Below are 26,698 nucleotides of genomic sequence, written 5' to 3'. Positions count from 1 at the left end.
GTCCTCTAACACCACCTCGGGGTACGTTCGAAGTCTGGAGATATATTTCCGTTGAGAATGACACGTTGTGTTTTGTTTCCCAGAAACTCTTCAAACCAGTGACGCAGCTGGTCTGATGTTCTTGAAGTCAAGAAATACAGCATCAGCCTAGGCGTCGGTGTCTTAAGGCTTTCTGCGTCTATGGAAGAAAAGCGCGAGTTAGGTTTCACGCGATTGTTGTTTAGGAAACCCATGTGGATTTCTGTAGAGGAAATTCACGGTCTCCAGAAATTTCATAATAAGCGACAGTAAAAAACGTTGTAAAATCCTGCAAAAGGTCGACCTCAGAGATAGAGGCGCATATTTTAGTGCAACTGTTCGACATCCCTTTCTGCAAGTTAATCTTAGCTGATCTTTCTTCCCGAGTTGTAGGTTCACCACTTCATTTCATTTTTGAGGCGATATGAAACTTAGATTAACGAACCAAAACTTGACAGGATGTTTGTTTATTATTAACACTTTCAACAACGAAACACGCATCTTACCCAATAATGGCTGCCACCATTGTTGTACCATCGCTCATAACCGAAAATACGGTGCCATCTGAAGGAATAAACAGCAGCAGCTTTCAGAAAAACCATTAACACTTACTCGCAGCTTTGCTGATTGCGTTACTCTGTCCCTATCAGTTGAGACAGCTTCTTTTGTAATGGTGACTTGTTATGTATTTGTTATGACGTCAGAAAACTATGTAACATAATTATTAACTTTTAAAATGTATGGGTTAAAAATCCTAGATCTAGATCGCGAAAGTATCTTTTCTGATAACTAGTTTCAGCTCAACGACAAGCCATCTCCAGATCAATATAAAATTGCTGTTTTGTTCGGTGTCAAATAACAACAAAATCTTTTAGAAAGTGTAAAAAGTATAAGAACAAAAATCAGTACAAAAATGTCACAACATCAAATGAATATAATATTCTTCTTATGTATATCAAACCATGAGTTTGAATAGGAGGGTACAGATATGAGCTCGGATTTAGTCAAGCCAAAGTATTTTGAAAGTTATCGATTCGCTTCTATCCGTCGTTTAAGTAATTAATATATTTCTTCCGTTTTGTGCACAATATTCGTCTTCTTCAGTTTTTCTGACTTTTAATGTAATGCGTGCTCGCTGCCAGGGCTCAACCAGACTGAACCATTACTGATCTTTCCTCTAATTTATAGCCAAGTTCGACTCCTGTTTGCGCTCTTTGATGTTCCTTTGTTTTTTACAGCACGCACTTACATCCGTGAAAAGCATGTACTCTCAATATTACCCAAAAAAACGCATAACGTCATTTTATGGCATGGAATGAATGATTCACTCAGTAGAACCAATTTTACTATCAGCGTGTCCATCTCGAGGTCATGTTCGATTTATGAATCAGCCGTACAATCACTGCTTTTGGCACTAGCTTTTAAATTGTTCATTCTGTTCTTCTCGAGAGAAGAGCATCCGGTGTAATAGATTCACGAGGACGCAGAGTGGAAAAATATTTTGACGTAACTACGCAGGCTTCCGCGGAACGTGTCTTGATGTTTCAAGTTCTTCAGGATGTTATACCGCGTCATTATATTTAAAGTATTTTATAAAAACCACAAAACCGACGTAATGATCGTATTGCATCGGCCTTCCTGAGGGCAAGACAGGTTTTGCAGGAGGAAAAGTGCCCCCTTTTATTGCATACAAATCGGTGTCAATACGTCATATTTGTGAAACTTCACTGGCCCGAGAATATAACAGGCTAGTCATGACGAAAAGGGCATTGTACAAGGGTAGCATTCGTGATAGTAGAAGGAAGCTATTTGTGCGTAGTCCGCGAGTAGTTTCCTTCCTATGCTCTTCTTTTCGTCATCATTCAGAGGCCACTACAGTTTCGCAAATAAAACCTAATGATTCCGATTGTCCGTGATAACTGGGGGCACTTTTCCCTCCGGAAAAAACAGTCTTCTCCTCAGAAAGCCCGTTGTAATAGGGTAGAAACATCGGTTTTATATTTTGGAAATTGGAAATTTGTGGTAAGGTCTTACGGGACCAAACTGCTGAGGTTATCGGTCCCTAAGCTTACACACTATTTAATCTAACTGAAACTAACCTTCGCTAAGGACAACAAACACACCCATGGCCGAGGGAGGACTCGAACCTCCGAGGGGGAGAGCCGAGCGAACCGTGGCAAGGCGCCTAGACCGCTCAGCTACCCCGCACCGCCTTATATTTTATATTTAAAGTATTTCATACAATGATGCGATGCAACAGCCAGACGAATTTTAACCGTCAGGACAATATTTTCTTTAGCCTTCTATGGATCAAGCATTAAAATGATAAATGACTGTGCACCTCCTAAATACTAGGAAAACATGTTTCATAGTCCGAAGTGCACTATTCCATCAAAACCCAATGTTTACCGCAGGGAACCGAGTATTACTTCAACTCTCAAATGGTTGCTTGCCGCTAATCACCTGGTGCTCAACGGTACGTTAAACTCTAACCTTCTTTCATTTCTTCTTCTCTCCATTCCTCGGTACTTCGGTACATTTACTCACAGTCAGTAATCCAACTTAGTTAAAGCCGCTTAACATCTCTTCGAAGACAGTGACATTATCTTTCAACTGCTTTACACAAAAATGAAAAAAAAAAGCCAAAGTGGATGACAACTGACTATTGACTGCACGTCGACGAAGGGATAAATTCTGGATAAACGATAACACACAAAACATTAGCAGATTCTATTATCCCCCACTAGTGGATCAGGGACTGTTGTGGAAACATCAAAACAGCTGACTTTACGTTAGGAAAAATTTCGTAACGCTGAGTGCCCGATAACCTCACAGAAGCCAAGGGGGTCCGCTGGGTGGAATACTTGACTGTGATGGAAGTAATCCTTTGGCGCATATGTGTTCTGATGACCGGCAGTGGTACGCGGCTGTAACATTGTGTTAAAGGCAAATAGCCAGACACCAGGTAGATAATGCAAAACAAAAAACATTTGTAGCTGAAGTGTTGACTGAATACGAGTAATGACAGATAATTACGGTATTCGTGTTGGGTTTGCGACCGTATCCTGAAATGAATATTTATAGTATTCTAGCAGCCTCTCTGTCAAACGTTTTAATCGAGACAAAAGTAAATGAAACTGACGGCATTATCGAGCAACTGTTCGTCGTCATGTAGTAGTGGGAGACTTTTCGCAGAAGTCAGCGGTCTCCTTTTGCTATGAGAAGTTTTGTCAAACTCAATTAATTCAGGGGAAATTTACGTGTTGCTTTACACACGAACCAGTACACTCTTTCGGAATATGTGCACGACGTCTGTTACGAAATAAAAGGAGCTGATTCTGAAAATTTGTTTACTTACCATATATGTTCAAGTAATGGTGATGGTGCTCACAGCAGAAGCAATTCAGCCAACACTCGCTTGCATTCCTTCATTACACTTGTTAACATTATACTTTTTTTGTAAATGAACTAAAAGTACATTAGAGCAATTGATTTTAGTAAAAAAAGGCCTAAATTGTGCTCCTTTTACACCAAATTTTACCCAAAAATTAATCTATAACGCTATTTGACCACGGTTTCATAAATATGTCCAAGAGAGAGATGCTTACTTTGCTCAGTGGGATGAAATGGGGGCGTGGGTGAATTTTTGAATGGATTTAAGATCACAGTTACTTCTTAAAGTTTCATAACCTGATTCGGTGAACGTACAGTTGATCTTCCTCGTAGACAGACCTAGTGCTACGGGAGTATACCTAGGCCTCCATCTGATAGCATTGTGTAGCAAGAACACGAAATATGATGATCAATGAAGAAAGCATTTCAAATATCGCCCGATAAACAGCAAGTAGTCTCGGAAATCTCAGCTTCTGTGCTCTAAAGGCATGCAAAGAATTGAAAAAGGCTTCTGCTCATAGCAGTTTGGCTTCGCCATGATTACTATTTCTGCTGAAGACAAGTTTTGCAATAACGTTCGTTCTCAAATTACATGCAGATATGAATGTGGACGTAAAAACACGTGTGCAATCGTATTTTTAGCGTGGGGTTCATCAAGTGAGTGGGGAACAAAAAAAATAGTAAGTATTTTAGATAAATTCCTGGCTATTGAAACTCATTTCTAAAGCAATAGAAAACTAAGGATTACACTTGTTCTGTGACGGGCCACGTGGTGGACAGGGTCACTGTTTGTGAAAAACAGAAAAAAATTCTAGGTACATTAGCAAATCCTGAACGTAGTTAAATTACTGGAAATGTGATGTAGATAGCGCGCCTAACCTTTGCACGATCCTATACTGTACTACGTGCATGCCACTTGGGCCACGACTTACGTCGTTGAAGACCAGTAGTTAGTTTTGAACGCAAGTGAAGGCAGATTTAAAGAGCTGAAAATGCTGTAAACAGCTGCAAGTTCAAGCCGCCACCTCACTGTAATTCTCGTAGCTCCTTGCGTCAGGATGACCATCAGAAACTAACCTCAGCCAGCCGATGTGGCCGAGCGGTTCTAGGCGCTTCAGTCCGGAACCGCGAGACCGCTACGGTCGCAGGTTCGAATTCTGCCTCGGGCATGGATGTGTGCGATGTCCTTAGGTTAGTTAGGTTTAAGTAGTTACAAGTTCTAGGGGACTGATGACCTCAGATTTTAAGTGCCATAGTGCTCAGAGCCATTTGAACCATTTGAAACTAACCTCAGCGCAAATACCCAGCATCTATAGGCAAGCTACCACAGCAGTCTCCCATGTCAAAGCCCAAAAGTGGCGAGACGAGACAAAAGTTCAGAACAGAACAGAATGCTTTGTCCACCATTCAACAGGGCTCTTAAACACGTGGCAAGGCCCGTAGAGGGCTGTGATTCGAGCGTAAACACTGCCTCCCGAGCAAATACGACTTGCATTCGTTCGACAAGTCAGAGAAGTAATACATTAAGCAGCGCATAGCCTGGTACAGAATGTCTTTGCTCCAGACTTGCAACTGAGAACTCAAGCAAGAACGAGTAACTTGGCTGTGACATTTGAACTAACGACCTTCACACGCTCGAAACTCTCCTGCTGTCAACTGGTGTTCCACACCTATCGTAAAAACAAGTCTGCACTAGCGCCTCAAGCGTACAAGTCTGGAACTGCCAACTTTTTCTGTAGTCCTCAAAGACCTTGTAAAAAATAACTAGACTCACTGATGGCGCTGCAGTCGCGGGATAATTTGGACCTTCGGCTGGACGCCATTATAGTGGTTGTAGTCTGATGTGTTGTGTAGTATTGTTGTTTATGAAGACCCTGATTCAACGTTGTATATTTGTTGGGGCGTACATACAGTATTTGTTACTCGTAATTCTACTGTCTGTACATTCCGATCAAAAGAAGTACAATGGTGAAGAGTTGTGCAGCGATTAATTGTACAAATAAGTTCGAGAAAGGAACGAATATTACATTTCACAGGTATGTGAATATTTTAAGTTGATTTGTATGTCAGTATGCTTGCTTAATAAATGTTTTTGTAACACGGTATTAGCATCATGTCTGTGCATCTATTTGCAGGTTTCCTTTCTCAAAACCACAGCTGTTACAAAAATGGTTACACGCTGTCAGGAAGCAAGATTTCCGACCGACAGAATACCAATTTACATGTTCTGATCATTTTGAAGAAAGTTGGCTTATCGGTAGTGTTTTCATGGTCTAGGTTAGGTTGAAACTTCATAATTTGGTCGTGAGTTGCCAAAGCACTATGCCATATATAACGCACTTCTCGTCATAAAATCTAAAGCAAGGTAGAGTCAGAAAATATCTATTAATATAGTGGGCAAATCTTCCAGTATTTTGATGCATTTTGCGTACATCTATCGTAAATGAACTACGAAAAATGCTAGGGGCCCAGTACATAACTTTTAGCTACGACAGATTCCATGTAGTACGTAAGATAAATTCATAAACAGTGACTAGTTGCTGTTTGTTCATAAATTAAAAAGTATATTGTAGTAATGTATTTAAATGAGGCAATATGTTTGCGACCTAACACAAGGGAAGGCACTTTATAACCAAAAGCGATGTATAAACATTCGAACTCCGCGCGTCAGTTTACCACTCTAATGGCCGCTGCCCAGCTATTCAATTTGTCCGCTCTTCACAGTCGACCACTCGTGCGGTTGTGGGCGGCCTGGTAGTCCTATTACACCAGGGCCGGCCAGAAATTCTGCACGCGTGCGGTGCTGCTGCACATGTGCAACTTCCGGGTCACAGCGTGCACGCCGCAACCGTCAACGTTCATGTAGTGCATGTTTCTACGCACAGATGTCGCTTTATCCGCCTGCTGGGATACTCTGTACCGGCGCATTCTAGTGCTTTTTCCACAGCTTGCAAGCCAACCATGGGAAGGTATTTCGTGTATTAAACATTTAAAATACTGTCACAGTCTACTCATTGAGACGTCTACTTTTATGTCAACAGTTTAACCCAGTAAGACAAGTAATACAGTTAACAACCGTGGGTTTTTATTAAGGCAGCTTGACTGACGGCACGTAAATACGCGTAATGTTTCTGATCTAGTATTTAAGAAAGAGAGCACTTACCGACTTCCAACGAACCTTATTCATGATTTCAAATAACATTAAACTAATGCAAGTTTTCCTATAACTAATTCTCGGTGCCCTCAGTTACACCCACATAATTTATGTCTCACTGACCTCTGAACAGAATAACTGCAGAACTCTCGATGATCACCTGTTATTTCAATACCATTATTGCTATATCTTTCATCAGTTACGTCTGAAATCTGCATAATAACCGACAATTAGATGAATGTTATGTTTTATCGACTTCAGCTGAGCGTAGCCCTTTACACATTAAAAAAAAATCCCTAAATGTAAGTATACATTGGAACAATCGATTTAATGACCAACTTTCCTGATAATAATGTAACATGGATCAGAATGAGGGAATAATGCACAGTTAGTAAACAATAATTTTTAATTATGAAAGGAATAAATCCAAACACGTTTATCACTGGTCATGAGAATTGATAATCGAGTTGATGTGTCTCATCCATTTTCTTAAGGACATTTAATTTTGCTTGCCGTTCTTCACTGTTGAGTACACTACATTCGTCTTTGTGATATTTATTGTAGTGTCTTTCAATTGAAAACTTACGCTGGCCGCCTATTATTCGGCGGCACAGCAAACATTGTGAGTTTTCACCAACGGATACAAAATAGAATTGCAGATCCCAGTCATTTTTAAACGACTGAGAACATAGATCTCCCGTCCTTTGCTTTTTCACAGTACCTGGCATTTCTCAGTACTTCTCTGTTAAGGTTACGGTTACCAGGGGTATTAAAATCCATGGAGAAGAAATAAAAACCTTGAGGTTTGCCGATGACATTGTAATTCTGTCAGAGACAGCAAAGGACCTGGAAGAGCAGTTGAACGGAATGGACAGTGTCTTGAAAGGAGAATATAAGATGAACATCAACAAAAGCAAAACGAGGATAATGGAATGTAGTCGAATTAAGTCGGGTGATGCTGAGGGAATTAGATTAGGAAATGAGACACTTAAAGTAGTAAAGGAGTTTTGCTATTTGGGGAGCAAAATAACTGATGATGGTCTAAGTAGAGAGGATATAAAATGTAGACTGGCAAAGGCAAGGAAAGCGTTTCTGAAGAAGAGAAATTTGTTAACATCGAGTATAGATTTAAGTGTCATGAATTCATTTCTGAAAGTATTTGTATGGAGTGTAGCCATGTATGGAAGTGAAACATGGACGGTAAATAGTTTGGACAAGAAGAGAATAGAAGCTTTCGAAATGTGGTGCTACAGAAGAATGCTGAAGATTAGATGGGTAGATCACATAACTAATGAGGAAGTATTGAATAGGATTGGGAAGAAGAGAAGTTTGTGGCACAACTTGACCAGAAGAAGGGATCGGTTGGTAGGACATGTTCTGAGGCATCAAGGGATCACCAATTTAATATTGGAGGGCAGTGTGGAGGGTAAAAATCGTAGGGGGAGACCAAGAGATGAATACACTAAGCAGATCCAGAAGGATGTAGGTTGCAGTAGGTACTGGGAGATGAAGAAGCTTGCACAGGATAGAGTAGCATGGAGAGCTGCATCAAACCAGTCTCAGGACTGAAGACCACAATAGCAACAACCAGGGGTAAACGAGACTGGGTATGTTGCGCTCTTGCTTGTACCACATAAACAGGGAAGTCGAGCCGCCGCCGTTCATTTAGGACACATGTCTAATAACAGATGTCGCTGTCGCACACGTGCGCACATGTGCAGCACTTCCGCACGTCTGCACACTGTGCAGCGTTTGGCCGGCCCTGTATTACACGGTATACCTAACGTGTGTCCGCAGCTCGTGGTCTCGCGTAGCGTTCTCGCTTCCCGAGCACGGGGTGCCGGGTTCGATTGAAGGCGGGGTCAGGGATTTTCACTTGCGTCGAGATGACCGGGTGTTGTTGTGTCGTATTCATCATCATCATCATCATCACCATTCATCCGCATTACGGTCGGAGGAAGGCAATGGCAAACCACCTCTGCCAGGACCTTGCCTAGTACAGCGCTGCGTGTCTCCCGCATCGTCCCCTGCGCTCCGTCAAGGAGTATGGGACTTCATCATCACCTAACGTGTACTTGGAGAGACTATACAAAGTCTCTCTACGTCCAAGTCTGCGCTAGCGCCCCAAGGGTATGTATTCGAAACCCAGGCTTGCTTACGTCGTTGAGTGTGAAAACTGATAATTTTGTAAAGCCGCTATTCGTACTATTTACTCCTACTGAAGTTTCTGAGAGCTTCCTATTTATTAAGGGGCTCCGGAAAGGCTCAAAATCATGAAAAGTTCAATTTTTACTTTTTTGCGTTTTCTGAATCTGCAGACTATTACCTTTTAATAGATATATAATTTATTCAATTCCGAAGACTACAACTATTTTTAAATTTTTTTTGAAATGTGTTCTACATGGGCGTGACCCACTGTGGCGCTGTTAAACTGCTGTCAAATGGTGTTATTATTAACCAGTTATTAATAATTATTAATAATAATTAATAATAATAATAATAATAATAATAATAACTGAACTGTTGAAAAAGTGTATTCACGGAAAAACTCAAAACCCCAATGAAAGCGTAAATAGTGTTATATGGTCGAGAATCCCCAAGACTGTATTTGTTGGAATAGAAACACTTCACTTTGGTGTGTATGATGCTGTTGCGACTTTCAATGATGGCAACATTGTAAGGTGCAAGGTATTTAGAAATATGGGAATGAAGATAGGTTCTAACATGGTACGAGCGATGCTTGCTTTAGACAAGGAACGCATTCGGGCTGCAGACAGGGCTGTAAAGAGTCTAGAAATACAAGCAAGATTAAACAGGAGGAGGAACAAGAGGAAGCTGGAGGAGGAGTTTGCAGAGGATGAAGATAATCCATCCTATGGGCCTGGAATGCACTAAAAAGTTAATCCAATCTTTGTCGCTCGATTCCCAAAACTTTTATTTTCTCATAATAATTACATGTTTTCTAAGGATCTTCCAAACATATCTGTTTCAAACTTTCAGTAAATGTTACACAGTATCTTCTGCATAATTTAACACAGCCTTTTTCCAAAAAAACTGTATATTTTTGAATATATAAATAAAAAATTGCAAAAAAATGTTGTGAATTTTCATTACAATTGAAAAAAATCATCTTTAATAACTGAACTAAAATTTTGTAAAATCCCTGTGTTAAGTTGTAGCCCATATTCCAATAAATAATCTGTAAAGAGTTCAACTTCCTACCTCAAATACTTTGTGAGGAAAGATGTAATTTACAAGCGTTATTTTAACATTGCAAGTATAGGGCTTCCGGAACCCCTTAAGCAGTTATTGTTATCTATTCACCTACAATGAAAAAAAAAAAAACGTTAGGATCATAGAGAATTACGCACTAAAGTGCTCCTTTTACGTCATGTACAAGAAAATGATTATCTTTGTTTATGTTTCACAGCATTTTAGACACGGAGGATGCAATTATCTATGCAGCATTTGCTGTTACAGTGTCCGCCTTAGTCGTTAGGAGAGAGGCACGACGGCGGCCTAATGCTAGGAGTAGGAATCTGTTTCATCCCTGGCTGGGAGGAAGGACTGGAGACTCCCTGTTAATGAAGGAGTTGAGGCCCGAAGATGCACAGGAATTTAGAAACTTCGTCGGAATGGGTGTGCCTTGTTGATCGCACCTGACGGGATTTGTGCAAGTGACGTGGTAGTGAGGGAAGCTATTTCCCAATAGTGCGGCCGCGAAGATGCACGACGGGTTTTACATTCCTCATTAATCGCTGCTCGCACAACTGCTCTGACTCTTGTAACTTTTATGTCAACTCTGTCCTTCCTGCAATACAGAAATAACGTAAAAGATGCAATCAAATCGAACAATTAAGGTAATACGCACACATATCGAAAGTAAAATTATATGCACATTTACATAAAACGGTTAAACTCAGAATTAAACATTTGTAGACGTGTATTATTATGGTGCAGCGTATCTAGATCATATAGACAACTCTCCATGTCGTATGCCTCAATAAGCACGGTTATACTTTCTTTCCTTTCTACAATAAGAAGCTGTTATCAGATATAGTGGTTTTCTTAGAAGAGAATTTCCATTTGTTTTGTTACCGTATTTATTTTAAAAAAATACTCACTCAAAAATGTCTAGAATATCTCGCACAACAACCAAAAGAGTTTCCAAGAGATCACGTATTTCTCTTCTGCCGACCACACGCGAAAACAATAACAACCAGAAAGCGCGCTCAAAATGCTGCGTTCTGCGCAGAACAGAACAAACAGTTCCTATTTCTCCCCGGCGGATAAACAGTTTACTGAAACCGCAAGTTCACCCATTCCGCCGCTAGGTGGCAGTCCTGTTTCTGACTAGGAAAGGTTAGGTGTGCCGCGTAATGCCGGCTGCACAAGATCGAAGGTAAAGGGGAGGTTTACTATCTTTTGGTTCAAGATGTCAATTTTAAAAAAAAATGCATTTTTGGATCCATAAAAGTGTTTAGAATCCACCCCTGGAACGGTTTTTCCCAATACGGAACGTAAATGTTTGTTATTCGCGGTTGAACAAAAAAAATGCACCTGCCTGAAATCGGCCTTTTACACGCACCAGTTTTTTTTTTTCTTTCTGAGGGTGAGTTATTGTACCTGTGCTTGGGAGGAAACACACAAAATTCAAATGAAAGTTTGAACTCGTGTGTTTGGAAGTTAGCCCACAAGCATTTGCATTCTGGCGCGAAGACCGTGGAGATTGCGACTTTCCTGGCAGTGAACACCTTCAACGAAGGGTATTCAGCAATTCTAAAGACCATGACAACGATGGACGTCACCCTGGGACTCTATTCGACGCAGTTCGCCAAGCACTCGGACGACCACCGGATTCAAGCGGCAGAAAACCGCTTGTCACCGGCAGTACGAGCGGCTCTGGAGCAACGCAGGATGGCCCAGATCGAGCAGAACGCCCTCTATGACAAAGAGGAAGGACTAGTTTATGGACCCGGAATAGCAGATTGAACGCAAGTTGTATAATACTGCATTTATATGTAGTCAAAACTTTAAACGCGTTTTTCTCGAGTTGACTTTCTTTTTATCGCGCGGTGTGGTAACTTCAAATCTACTGAACCGATTGGCATGATTCTCTGTTTCCAACAAAGCTAACTAAATTGTCTAGTAGTTGTACCACTGGTATTCCGATCCATCAACTATAAATACTTTTACTTGGTCGACGAAGTCGACAAATCGATAAAAAAACCTATTTTTTCAGGTGGCAGCCATTTTGTTTCCTATGCTCCAAATAACTTGAGCGAGTTACAGCTCCTAAAGAGTCTTATATACTTCGCTAACGTCAACTCAATTTTGATTTCAGACGAGCCGGCTGACCTGTGACATACCGCGCGTGGAGGTCTACATCGAAATTTTGTTTCGTTCCGACGGCACTTCCGCCTTTGCTCTTCGACATTTCTGGTCGAAAAATTTCCAGTTTGTAGAGGAAATATCAATAAACATTTTGACGAAATTTGACATTGATATCTGTAACACATCCCGAGAAAATAATTATCAAAAAACATACATATGCATATGCATTTGCATGCATATATAGATATGCATAAAACTTATTAATCTCGATATGCAGTCAGTCTGTAATGGAAGGTCACATTAAAACTTGAAATTTTATTATTGGGAAGAAATTTCTCTATTGCGAGGACTACTTAAGAAATTGAACCCAGCATGTTGTCCTCGACGGCGAGTGTTCATCGGAAACAAGGGTATCGTCAGGATATAACACTACCGTCTGCTACTACTATACCTTAACCTCAAAGCCTAAGGCAGTTCGTATAAAGAAGTTATTCTTATTCTAGTAATTATGGTATGAAGAAGCAGAGCAGTGTTACCCCCTGAGAAGAATTTTGTTATATTGACCGCGTTGTACCTAACGGAAGTGTCTTATCGGAAGTGAAAGTCAGAATTACGTAATTACTCAAACAATAATTAATAATGTTTTACCTAGCTACTCTGTTTAAAGAATAAGAAAAACGGTCGCCAGCCTAATTAGGCAAGAGAAAGACTAACGTTCTTGTTAAAAAAAAGATGGTATTAAAACGTCCCCTTAGAAAAATTAGTGAATTACTGTGCTGGTAAATCCCTTACGCTATTTGATTTTCAAACAGCTGAGCAAAACTGAACGTACTCAGACATTTCTCTCTTTACTTATGCTGATCATCACTAAACTGACACACGATATTTTTAGCGCAACGCAGTCTGACTTTCAATGATCCCTACAATAGAATGGCAGAAATCACTTACCTCACAGTATGAGTAACTTTAATGGATAACACAACCTATATTTTACCACACGCGAGTGCAATGAACTCTGACACCTGCATATGTTAACGTTAAGGTTGGAACTAACAGCGAAAACAGCACAAACTATTTGAATAAATATAGCAAATAACGAAACACACTATTACTTTCAGTGCTTATTCACACGGAATGGTCTTTATAACGTTATTATTACTATTCACTGCAGAATCATTAATTGGACATAGGTTCAGTATTATTGTTCAAGTATTTTCCTAGCTGACATAAAATTATAAACGCAGTTCACTGCATTTTTATGAACTGGTCACAGGTTAACTATCTCTCAACTAAATACTATTCTATTTAGAATGAAAGTTAAATGGAATTAACTAACAGGTGTGCAGCGGTAACTACCTAATTGTGTGCAGCGGTACCTACTAGGTAAACAGACGCTGACCACTTTGCCGCTCAGTCCAAGTCATTCGCAAAGTTGATTTGAAATTCGGTTCTTCCGTCCTCTCTGCCATTGAAGCCGTTGACCAATCCGCGGGTGCTTATTTGACTAGGCCTTATTCACACCTGTCCTGCATATCTACAGGGGATTTCACTATCAGCCATTGGGACGCGCCGTTTCGGGGTTGAGGGTTCCCATCCCATTGTCTCACGTAGGGTTATGTCTAGCTCTTACTCATTTCGGAGCTAAACTCGCAAGCTAACCAGCCCCGGGAAGTCTCTTTCATTCATAAGTTTAGATTCAAATTATTACTATCAGCAAGCTGCGTTGTTTAGCGATTGCCACCAAAGTTGCTAATCAAGGGTTACTAGGCGGCTGATCGGTGTTTCAGAATTAACTGATATCTTTGATTAGCGTAGCACATGTACACCAAGTTCATTTCTTCAAAAGACACGGGGTTCATTTAACACAACACAATGTTTTGTCCTTTGAAAATTATTCCCTTTATTATTAATGTGGGAAAAACTATTATTATCATTATTATTATTGCCCAGATATAAACCAATTCGTGGTTCACTTCCCGTGATACTCTGTTCGAAAACGTAGGACACTATAGTTTTTGCTTAACACGGTTTTTTATTAGCACAGTTTCTTTGATATGATTCACTACTATGAATGGTCACACTTAAACTCGATAATAAATGTCCAAACAAAGCGACGCGATGTTTGAATAGTAGCTTCGGCAACAACTCAAGTTCTGAAATTTGAATTAATGGCGTCGAAATTTTATCGACTGATATGTTAGCGTTATCTCGTTTCTGCCAGTTTTCGAACTGTTGACCATAAAATAAAAGAACAAATTTTACTTTTAATTAGTCCGGCTTCCAATGAAGTTAACTATTTCACGCAGTGGTGCATGAACTTAAGAGACGCGAATACTCGAGACTCAAACGCTAAAAGGTCGGACACTACAGTCTCGAACTCAAAGACTCCCAAACGCTGAGGACTTTCAGGCGCTGAAGACGTTAACAATACGTCCGTTGTGTTTATATAGTGGTTGGGAAAGAAGAGGGACGTTCGTTAGGTACTCTTTGAACAAAGCTCCTTGCTACTTAGCATATAATACTCTATTCCATTCTATTCTTTTATTTAACTTTCTCTAATTGAAAACGGGAATTCATGATTTTATGTCAAATATGGGAATTGTTAATGGCCAGTTCGAATAAATTTTAGTCTAAAAAAAGACCAGATACGTAGCGAGAGGCTACACTCGTTTAGGTGGTGTGCTAGCCCGGGAAAGTCGGCCGCGCCCCGGTCTACAGCTAGGCAGCCGCAGCTCGCTTCGGTGAATGCTCCGGCCTTCTCGCCGGATGCTCCCCGGTGAGTCAGGAAGGAGTGATGCAGCGCTTTGACGTCACGCTCGTTGACTCCTACAGGACTTTTTCCGACTCCGAAGTTCTCCTTTAAAAGTGCGTGCAGCTGTAATCAGCTTCGCGGCTGTTACAAGCATGATTGGCATCTGTGTACGACTGAACGACTTTTCTGTAGTGCCGACAATATTTAGGAGGTTTTTCCCGAATATTTTGTGTTTTAGTAAAAGGGGCCCCTTCGTCTCCGGTGACCCATTACCGAATAATAATGTGATTATCATCCACACAGTTGAAAGCGGCTAATTAGCTTTTGTTGTACGGTAATGTATAGTTATTTCGTCTGCGTGGGAATGTGAAAGTTTAACTCGTGATTAGAGAAGCAGTTAAACTCGTATTTAAAGTTTGTAAGTAATCTCGTAATTCTTGCAAAGTGATCAGCCGTGGAAAAGTTAATCAGAAATGCAGCGTTAAACTGTCTACTGCAACGCCCGTGGCGAGAGTACAGTCTGTTCTCTTGCATGGTTGAGGGAGGGGACCAAACAGCCAGGTCATCGGTCCATTCGGATTAGGGAAGGATGAGAAAGGAAGTCGGCCGTGCGCTCTGAAAGGAACCATCCCGGCATATGCCTGAAGCGATTTAGGGAAATCATAGAAAGTGTAAATCAGGATGGGCGGGCGCGGGTTTGAATAGTCGTCCTCCCGAATGCGAGGCCAGTGGGCTAACCAATGCGCCACCTCGCTCGGTCTGTTCCGTTAAATTTAAGAAAACTGTCCTGTTAGCAATAATAAAAGCAATCTGACTGCGAGAAAAACATAATGTTAATTGTGTAAGTAGGCTGTTTGGGTTCTTATATTGGTGGCGCCGCCGCCACGTGGCGCTCTGTATGAAAGTCACTGGCTGTGCTGTGTGCAGTCTGAGGTTGGTCGGCATTGTTGCAATGGTCGCTGTTGTAGCGTTGGGCAGTTGGCTGTTAACAGCGCGTTGGAGGTGAGCCACCAGGAGTGGTGTGGATGTGGGGAGAGAAATGGCGGAGTTTTGAGAGCGGATGATCTGGTCGTGTGTCCATCAGACACAGTACATTTGTAAGACTGGATGTCATGAACTGCTATATATTATGACCTTTGAACACTATTAAGCTGGCAGTAGTGGCGCTCGCTGTATTGCAGTAGTTAGAGTAACGAAGATTTTTGTGAGGTAAGTGATTTGTGAAAGGTATAGTTTAATGTTAGTCAGGGCCATTCTTTTGTAGGGATTATTGAAAGTCACATTGCGTTGCGCTGAAAGTATTGTGTGTCAGTTTAGTGTTGATCAGAACAGGTAAAGAGCGAAATGTCTGAGTACGTTCAGTTCTGCTCAGCTGTTTGAAAATCAAGTAATGTAAGAGGTTTATCAGCACAGTAATTCAATAATTTTTCTAAGGGGACGTTTCAATTGTATCACATGTAAACCATAAGTGGCCTACTAGTTTGAACAATCAATAAATGCTGTGCTCCTGTTATCTTTAAACTACTGCAGCTGTTGCTGCTATGCTAGACAAAAAATAAAAATTCAAACTACTAGCAACGTGATGTGCAATGCGTTCTTTAAACTTATAGAGACATCCACAAAACTCCTGTGCTAATAAGTCTCATTACTGCAACGACCATTGTCAATTAACCTTCTGTTACTGAGGAACTCGGGAAAGCAAAATTATTTATATGAAACTTTAAATAAAGGGACGAATGCTGATTGATGGAAAAACAATAAGGTAACTGTATTAACAAAACTTTATATCACTAATACAAAATATTTTAACACTTGAAACATCAAAAATTCGCTTTACAAAAAAAAAAAAAAGGTTCAAATGGCTATGAGCACTATGGGACTTAACATCTGTGGTCATCAGTCCCCTAGAACTTAGAACTACTTAAACCTAACTAACCTAAGGACATCACAGACATCCATGTCCGAGGCAGGATTCGAACCTGCGACCGGAGCGGTCACGCGGTTCCAGACTGAAACGCCTAGACCGCACGGCCACACCGGCCGGCAATTCGCTTTACAGTAATAGTGCAAAAATCTGAACAAATTCTCTTTATTTTCTTACAAATACGTGTGCTAGCCATCTTTGAAAAAAAATCACACACTGTTGCATTATCACAAAAACCTTCAATTCAAAAGCCATGACAAAATTAATTACTGCGTTTGGGTGTCTCGGCACATGCGCTATTACAGTACCTTTTGAAGTCCTCTGAATGAATTTACAAAATATCTCTCCTTAAATGAAAAATACTAAAAAATTATTGCCAGCACACACCACAGCCTAAACACGTCTTACTCCATCACGGCATACAACCCGAATTCTCTCTCTCTCTCTCTCTCTCTCTCTCTCTCTCTCTCCCACTCTCTCTCTCTCTCTCTCTCTCTCTCTCTCTCTCCCTCTATCCCTCCCTATCTCCCACTCTCTCCACTCACAAGCAAAGGATCTGCTAATAGTGTCTGGCAGCGCAACCTCTTTGAAGGATATGTTGCCGCTATTTCTCAAATGCTGTTGAATCTTTACTTTTCCACGTAACATCCAAAATATTACCAAAATTACAATTTTCTGTATAAAACAAAACCATTAAACGGTTTGTTACCCCAACTGCACCTACATCTACAGCTACCTGACTACTCAGCTGTTCACAATTAAGTGCCCGGCTGAGGGTTCATCGAACCATGTTCAAGCTATTTCTCTACGTTTGCTGTCTGGAACAGAGTGCAGGAGAAACGAGCAGTCAGGTCTTTTTTCGTGCAAACCCTGATTTCTCTTATTTTATTAATACGATCGGTCCTCCCTACGCAGTTGAGCGTCACAAAACATTTTCGCATTCGGAGGAGAAAGTTGGAGATTCAAATTTCGTGAAAATATCCGCAACTAAAAACGCCTTTGTTTTTATCATTCGCATCTCAAATCGCGTATCGTACAGCTACATGACACTCTCTCCCCTATTTCACGATATTACAAAACGAGCTGCCCTTGTTTGAAACTTTCCGGTGTCCTTTGTCAATCCTATCAGACAAGGATCGCATACTCCAGAAGAGGACGGGCAAGCGAGGTGTAGGCTGTCTCATTAGTAGATCTGTTGCATCTTCTAAGTCAGGGTTCTCCAACAGGCACCCCGTGGGCCGCATGCGGCCAAGCAAGTATCATTGCGGTCCATGAAGTGAGCATCTATCAGACGATCGTTAAAAATATATCCATAATATTCTGTTTGGGTAAAGTTATGGTAAATTGAATATTCTCTCATTGATCCATCCTGGTTTCTTCCCCCTCTGTGAATATTCATAGTGTTAAGTATATTATGCGCGTCCAAAAATACTCTTCTTCTTCCATTGTGTCCAGGTAACCTAAAAGCTTGGTATCCCTGCTCTAAGTGTTCTACGAATGGAATGCAGTCTCTGGTTTGTGTTCACCGCAACGTATCTACGTAATCGTACCAATTTATGTTGTTCGTAACTGTAATAACCAAGTATTTAGTTGAATTGCAAGTCTTTAGACTTATGTGGTTCATCGTGTAACCGAAACTTAGCGGGTTCTCTTTAATTCAAGTGGATGATATCGCAGCTTTCATTATTGAGGTGCGGGCGGGGTGGCCAAGCGGTTAAAGGCGCTACAGTCTGGAACCGCACGACCGCTACGGTCGCAGGTTCGAATCTGCCTCGGACGTGGATGTGTGTGATGTCCTTAGGTTAGTTAGGTTTAAGTAGTTCTAAGTTCTAGGGGACTGATGACCTTAGAAGTTAAGTCCCATAGTGCTCAGAGCCATTTGATTTGAACCATTATTGAAAGTCATTATACAGTTGCCAAGTTTAAAGCATTTTGCGCTTGCTTTTGTTCTTCTGATGTTACTAGACAGTAAATGACAACATCATCTGCAAACAATCAAAAAGGGCTCCCCAGATAGTCTCCCGAATCGTTTATACAGATTATGAACAGCAGAGGGTCTACAACGCTGTCTTCCGGAATGCCTGATATCACATCTGTTTTACACGGCGAGTTCCCCTGATGCTTCCGACAGGAAATCACGAATCCAGTCGCATAAGTGAGACGATGCCCAACAGGCAAGCAACTTGATTAGAAGTCGCTTATGAGGCACAGTATCAAAAATCGTTTGGAAATGTAGAAATATGGAATCAATTTGAGATCCCCTGCCGATAGCACTTATTATGGAACAAGTTTTATTTGGCTGGTTCAAATGGCTCTGAGCACTATGGGACTTAACATCTATGGTTATCAGTCCCCTAGAACTTAGAACTACTTAAACCTAACTAACCTAAGGACATCACACAACACCCAGTCATCACGAGGCAGAGAAAATCGCTGCCCCTGCCGGGAATCAAACCCGGGAACCCGGGTGCGGGAAGCGAGAACGCTAACGCACGACCACGAGCTGCGGACAAGTTTTACTTCTAAACAAGTTACGTACCACATTAGGTCGTCATTTATACTGTTGTCCAGATGCTTTCAGTGCTACACAGATTTAAAGATAAATGAGGATAAGAAAGAAAATGAAACGTAACCACCCGCAACGAGCCACGAAAGACCAAAGGTATCTTTTACCAAAATACTCAGAAAATATCTCTGAACAACTTCCGAAATATTGTCGGTTGAATTCGACGTAATTGTTTACCCGTTCATACAGTATAACGCAGGTGTTAACTTACAGGTTTTAAAGCCGTTAACATATAAAATCGAATGAAAAGTCCAATAGTCCGCAGTAGCTGTTTATACTGAAGTCCATTTAGAGACTCACACAGTCGGTTTCGCATCTCTTCAGCCACATATTCTGGTGTACATGTACCCGCCAGGGTAACCGAGAGCGCTAACGCGCTGCTTCCTGGGCTCGGGTAGGCGCGTCGACCCCGGATAGAATACGTCCGGCGGATTAACGACGAGGGCCGGTATGTCGGCCAGCCTGGATGTGGTTTTAGGCGGTTTCTCACATTCCGCTGGCTGAATACCGGGCTGGTCCCCACGTTCCGCCTCAGTTACACGACTCGCAAACATTTGAAAAACGTTCGCACTATTCCATGACTTACACTAGACGCAGACAGCTGGGGTACGCTAATTCCGTCCTGGGGGGGGGTTCGGGGTGGCGGCAGGAAAGGCATCCGGCCACCCTCTGCACCTAACACTACCAAGTAAACAGTAATAATTTCTCAAACAGCGCAATACACTGGCTCGACAGCTACCTCAAAAACAGAAGTCAACAAGTCATTTGTGAGTCGGAAAAGTCATCATGGAAAAACGTGCGCTCTGGAGTTCCCCAAGGCTCCGTCCTTGGTCCATTACTCTTCTCACTGTACATTAATGATATTTCTTCAGTGATTCACTCCTGCAACTACCATCTATATGCCGACGACATCCAACTGTACATAAGTGCAAGCCCCAAGAACATTGCTGACGCAGTAGCGAGTATGAACGCAGATCTTTGCTCTGTTTCTCGATGGGCACAGAACCTAAGTCTGAAACTAAACCCCAAGAAATCCCAGGTCATACTTATATCTCATCCAAAGTTAATCAGTCGGTACTTTCGCGAAACAGTCCCTCAAATACCAAAAAACAGTAAAAGACCTTGGAATAATCTTGGATGAACACCTAAACTGGGAAGAACAAACAGTCACAGCTTGCCGGAAATCGCTCTCCTCCCTACATGCAATTCAAAAATTTAGAAAAATATTTCCAACCCATGTTAAACAAAAATTAGTCCAAACACTAGTCTTGCCTAATCTTTACTACTGTGATGTAGTTCAACACGGCACAAATAGTGAAAATTCGAGATGCCTCGAGCTAGTGATGAATGCTTGCGTCAGATACGTATGCAATATACGGTTGTATGATCATATCAGTCCTTCATACTCCCAGCTAGGTTGGATACGCCCACATAAGGCACGCGATCTCCACACGATGTGCTTACTTCATCGATTTCTTAGCCACTGGTGCCCCCAATACTTATCTTCTCACATAAAACACCTATCATCATTCCACAACCGCAATACCAGATCGGATACGTCTAGCATCTTGGCTGTACCTTTACATAACACAAAATCTTTCTCCGTGTCATTCTCCATCTCAGCCATACGACTATGGAACGCGCTCCCCTGTGATCTGCGTCTTATCCAGAACCACTTAACATTCAAGAGGGAACTCAAGACTTACATATTAGGGACGGTATAGCCACCATTGTTGTGACCCTCTCATCTTTTTCTTTCTCCTCTCCATCATAGCTTCGAATTTTACCATTCTATTTCTCTTCCTCTAACCTATCTACCTCTTCTATATCTCTTTCACCCCGTTCTATCGTCTTATGTCTCTGCTTGATGAGAATAACTCACAAGCTGGAAGAATATAACGAGAAAATTCCCAACTAGCAATAGGACTGACATTCATAAAAGTATAATATGTTTACTTTCATATACATAGTCATTACCATTATTATTGTTCTTGATTGTTATAATTATTTTTTGATTGTTATAATTATCATTGTACTACTTTTATAATCTCTATTTTTTTCTGTAACATTAATACTGTATAACATGTTATATGTCCTTAATGTTCTGTAGAAACTGAAATTTGTTGTATCTGAGTATGCCTGGTTAGGTGTAAGAGAGGGCCTGAAGGCCCTAATCTTGCCAGGTAAAATAAATGCATAAATAAATAAATAAATAATAAGGCCCCCAGAAAATGGTTATTCTGGTGTACATCTGTACAGAAATTTTTATAAATTAATACTTTGATAATATAGAAATGAAGTTATCTGACATATTTCCAAAGTAGTGAGTGAATAGAATTAAATAAGGATGAAAATCTGGTGCATTTCGTCGGGAAGCTGTGTGTGGATTACCTACGCCTGACAAAGAACGAGCCTGTTCGTATATAATATATAGTAAACTCCGTCCTAACAGGCCTTGGCAGGCCAAACGCTGCCGACCGGCCGCCGTGTCTTCCTCAACCCACAGGCGTCACTCGATGCGGGTATCGAGGGGCATGTGGTCAGCACACCGCTCTCCAAGCCGTATGTCAGTTTACGATACCGGAGCCGCTACTTCTCAGTCAAGTAGCTCCTCAGTTTGCCTCACAAGGGCCGAGTGCACCCCGCTTGCCAACAGCGCTCGGCACACCGGATGGTTACCCATCCAAGTGCTAGCCCAGCCCGACAGCGCTTAACTTTGGTGATCTGACGGGAACCGGTGTTACCACTGCGGCAAGGCTCTTGGCGTATATAATATATAAGATTTGTAATTCCGTATCAAAAGATACTTACAATGCTATGTCATATGGTATAGGGTATAGGGTATAGGGAGATAATATAGAAAGCCGCACTGCCAGTCAGTGTGGCTAGGTGAAGTTCTCAGCCTTCTTCAGTTGGTAAAACCATCATTAATTATGAATAACCAGTGTAAACCAACAAAGAAATGGATTTAGGAATAAGAAATTGATCAAATGGTTCTGAGCACCATGGGACTCAACTGCTGAGGTCATTAGTCCCCTAGAACTTAGAACTAGTTAAACCTAACTAACCTAGTGACATCACAAACATCCATGCCCGAGGCAGGATTCGAACCTGCGACCGTAGCGGTCTTGCGGTTCCAGGCTGCAGCGCCTTTAACCGCACCGCCACTTCGGCCGGCAGAAATTGATCCTTGACTAAAAACAGTGAAGCAGAACTATAACAAAAATGTGATGTGCACAGTCGCATATAACGTGGAACAATTGACAAAAAAAGGGACAGACCTGGGCTACAATCACACTGAACAGTCTCTCTTGACCACATAAAATAATAGGACGGTGCATATTTCCGTAGCGTTTTTGTTTTTCATGTTGGAAATCCGGTCGCTGTGGGTTTATTTATCAACTGTCATTTTTTACTTGCAGTTCACTGTTGCTATTTGAGTTTAATGTTGTCATTTTGTCATTTGGAGATAGTGAGTGGAGCTGTAGACGCTAGAAAGTGAAATGTAAAAGGAGTAATCGTAACATTCCCGACATATTCTTCTGTTTGAGCTCGTGACAGAAGCAGTGGCAACCAGCAACATTTCCGCTGTATGAGGATAATGCCACTGGACAGAACACGGTAAGAAAATGGTTTTCTCGTTTTAAGGAGGATCGTTTCGACATCAACGACTATCCACAGTCAGGAAGACCGTCGGGGTTTGATGAGGATCGTTTAAACCCATTAATCCACATTAAGTTCAAATATCGGGTTTATGGGTACCACATGTTCTAAGCCTATATCATAAAAATCTGTGAGTGACCATATGTGCGTCTCTGCTTCCTCGTCATCAATTGACTCGTGGACAACACCGACCATTACTATCAAAAATGGTTCAAATGGCTCTGAGCACTATGGGACTTAACTTCTGACGTCATCAGTCGCCTAGAACTTAGAACTACTTAAACCTAACTAACCTAAGGACATCACAAACATCCATGCCCGAGGCAGGATTCGAACCTGCGACCGTAGCGGTCACGCGGTTCCAAACTGTAGCGCCTAGAACCGCTCGGCCACTCCGGCCGGCCCATTACTATCCTGTACCGTTACTGGTGACGAGAAATGTGTCCATATGCTAACTTAAAGAGAAGAAAGAGATGGTTTAGGCCAAATAAACCAGCAATTCCCCATACAAAGTACTGCGCGCATCCACAAAATCCAAATGCTCTTATGCATCTGGTGGAATAGCGACGGTGTGGCATACTACGAACTGCTTCCCCGAGGTGTAACCATCACTGCTGGCCTTTACTGTCAACAACCGAGAAGTCTAGCAGATGCAATCCGAGAGCAATGACCAGGAAGACTGCGTGAAGTGATGCTACTCCACAATAACGCATTCTCCTAGACTGACAAAAAAATTTACAAATTCATTCCGCGCCCAACTCGTTCACCTGCTCTTGCGCCCTCAGATTTTCACCTTTTCCGCTTTCTGTCGAGCATCCTTCAAGGAACTTCCTTTCCGGATAAAAATGCACTCCGAACATGGCTTGACGAAGTGTTAGCCTCAAAACCACGTGATTTCTGCATTCGCGAAATCGAAAAGTTGCGCCAGGGTTGGCAGACTGTTGTAGATAGTGAAGGATGGTACATTATTGGTAACTAACGTCTCCGTTATGTGTATCTTTAGTACTGTATGAAATTATGGAAAGACGCTACGAAATTGTGCACCAACCCAGTACAGGAGTCCAACTAACCAGTGCTGATGGAGAAGCGCACTTGGTAATGAGATGGAACAGTTGCGTGTGGATTTTCATATGCCCATACATACTGACTGCGGAAGTTTGTAATGGCATCTGATGTGAACTGTGCTTCATCTGTGACTAATACTAAAGCAAGAAAGTTCGGATCTGTACCACGCTTGTACAAGAACCACTGCAGAACATAACACGTGCATGGTAATCTACTGGTGATATGTCCTGTACAAGCTGCAGATGATAAGGATTCAACTCTTGCACTAGCAACAGTCCCCATAGATTTACATAAAGAACATTCACTTACAACGCTATTCTTGATGTTCTAATAGAAGGAGTCGTATGCACAAACTCCAGAACCTCGCCCTCTTTAGGTAGACTTGGAGGTCTTCATCATCCCCTCTCCAAACCAGTAGATATTCGTACGAAGGCCGTTTCAAAACTTCTTCACAGAGCGCATGCTCGTCCGTAGCAGTGGAAGAATTCTCGCGCGCCAAGCGTAAGTTGTGACACAAACTTTCAGCTACCACCAAGTGTTTTTAGTGATTTGATAATTTGTGTTTTGAGTGAGGTATTCAGATTTCATGGCGTGAGAAAATGGCTCAGGTCAAACCTTACCTACTGACCAGTTCGCCGGGAAAAACACCTACCGAAATTCACATCGGTCCATCTGAAAATTTTGTGAGGATAGTGCAATGGATCGAAGCACAGTGGTATGGTGGGCTTCCGCGAAAGAAGATAATCCGTCGGTAACAGAAACGAGCTACTTACTCTTCCGCTGTTGTAATTGACAACTAATTGGAAGAGCATCGGCGCAAAACACGCAAAAAATTTCAAATGATGCAAACATGCCCGTCCCTTAGGCGTTCAGAAATTTAACAGAGAGGAAAAAAAAAAAAACTTTTATCCATTATAGATGTGTAAGTAATGCAAATAAATTGATCACCTAATATGAATAATTCTCACCACATTCAGTGCGTACACGTTTCTTTTATACATTTTGCCACAGCTACACGACCCCCACAATGGTGCAAACATGCAATAAATATGTACCATCTGCTGATGACCACTAGAAGATTCGAAATCGGTAACTAAAAATAAAATCTGAACAATAAAACAAAAAAAGACTGGTTGCAGTAATTTGTGGAAACATTCATAACCGTGAGACTACAGTAGAAAAAAGTCGCTGCCAAATGGGTTCTTCATCATCATTGTGAAGGGCAAAAAGCAGGTGGCAAGAAAATCGCGCAACAGTTGCTTCAGCTTTACGAGACTGGAGTTCAGTTTTTAAACTGACTGCTGCCGTAGATGAAACATAGCAGTCTTCGCAGTGCAAATGTCGTGCCTCTCCTCGGCGGAAAAAAAAGGCGCTATTACGTTGTCTTAATGTGAAATTTTTTGCATCCACAAATTCGGGGCCGGAGAGCTCATAGTGCATGACAACGCACGACCACAGAGTTTTGGAGAATTGTGGAGGGTAAATCCTTTCGTATTCACCGTACAGACATGAGATGAGCTCATCAGACTTTGATTTGTTTCAGAACGCGAGAACGCACTCCGAGAGAAACGATTTCAAACCACCGAGGAAGCGTAAGATGCAGTGACCCAAGTAATGAGACAGATCAATAAAGATGGTGTCCTAAGAGCTGTGAAATCGCTTCAATCATTTGTAATAACCCTGTATATACACTGATGGAAACAGGCTGTGTTACACCATGAAGCGCAAGTCCGATATTAATCAAACTGCATGATCATCTTCATTACATAATGGCTTTCAATTTATTATACTATAGCACACCGTCTGAATTTGGCCAGAAACCAGAAACGCACAGCGCTATCTCCAGGCAAGCACGGATGTTATGCGGTACAAAATGCAACACAAGCGTCACACCGTTGCGAGGCGAGCCGGCCTGGCGAGATGTAGAAAGAGTTGACACAGCAGTACTTCAACCGGAGGGAGGCCTTTCCACACTGGCAGCCGCAGAAGTGTTTAGTATAATGCCGCAAGGCACAGTAAAGCCAAAGCAAGCGGAGCTTGAAAGGCAGCCGTTTTGTGTTAGTAAAACCAACACGGGTTCGTGACGCTTGGACGCAACGTCTGGAATTCTGTTCGTGGGCCGCAGGTCGACTCTGCGAAAGGGCAGTCCACTCTCGCTGACAGAGGCAGGTGCGTATCCTGCCTCCGTTCGGTCGACGCCGTACTTTGTCAGTATTGCTGGGTGGCACACACGGGGAACCGTCAGGCGCCCCAGCCACGTTGCTGTTGCCTAAACAGAACGATGGTGGGGAGCTGTAATAAAGACATTTGAGAATTTATATTTGTCCGTCTGGCTCCGTACGGCATCCCCCTTCACTCCAAATCCACCAGTCTATTACCATACTGTCTTTCCATTCGAAACTGATCTCCGCTGTCAATATCTGTTGGAGCTAGCAACCCTCTGGCGTTCATAGATTCTCGTACTTGTTGTGGATTGGAAGCAAACAGCCGTATGATGTCATCCTGGGAAATTTCTTGCCATATTTTACACATGCTGCGTCAATTCTTGGAGGTTACTGACCGCAATCTGGTATGAACGTGTACAATTTGCACCACATCCTAGACATGGGTGACAAATCAAGAGATCTAGTAGACCAGTGAAAGACTGGTACGTTCCTCACGGCGTTTATGAACAGCAGTACGTACTGGAATACACAGTTTAGTACCGCAGTCGTGAAGCGTGTGGCAATAGGGTTTACCAGTCGTCACCGTCATGAACGATCAGGCTTCTTACCTTGTTCTGCCTCAGAATGGTTCACGCTGAACGTCCAACTGTTGTCTACTATTAGG

General features: G+C 41.9%; 1 protein-coding gene and 1 pseudogene across 1 annotated transcript in view; one reads left to right on the top strand and one right to left on the bottom strand.

Annotated features, from left to right (window-relative positions):
* LOC126162991 (homeobox protein unc-4 homolog) overlaps nucleotides 1-26,698 on the top strand; it is a 587,122-nt gene that overhangs the window by 268,684 nt on the left and 291,740 nt on the right. The window lies entirely within an intron of this gene.
* On the bottom strand, nucleotides 21,789-21,906 carry LOC126164235 (5S ribosomal RNA; annotated as a pseudogene).

Source organism: Schistocerca cancellata, chromosome 2 (genome assembly GCF_023864275.1).
Source record: "Schistocerca cancellata isolate TAMUIC-IGC-003103 chromosome 2, iqSchCanc2.1, whole genome shotgun sequence".
Classification (NCBI taxonomy): domain Eukaryota; kingdom Metazoa; phylum Arthropoda; class Insecta; order Orthoptera; family Acrididae; genus Schistocerca; species Schistocerca cancellata.
The sequence above is the reverse complement of the archived record's forward strand: the minus strand, read 5'-3'. Positions and strand labels throughout refer to the sequence as shown.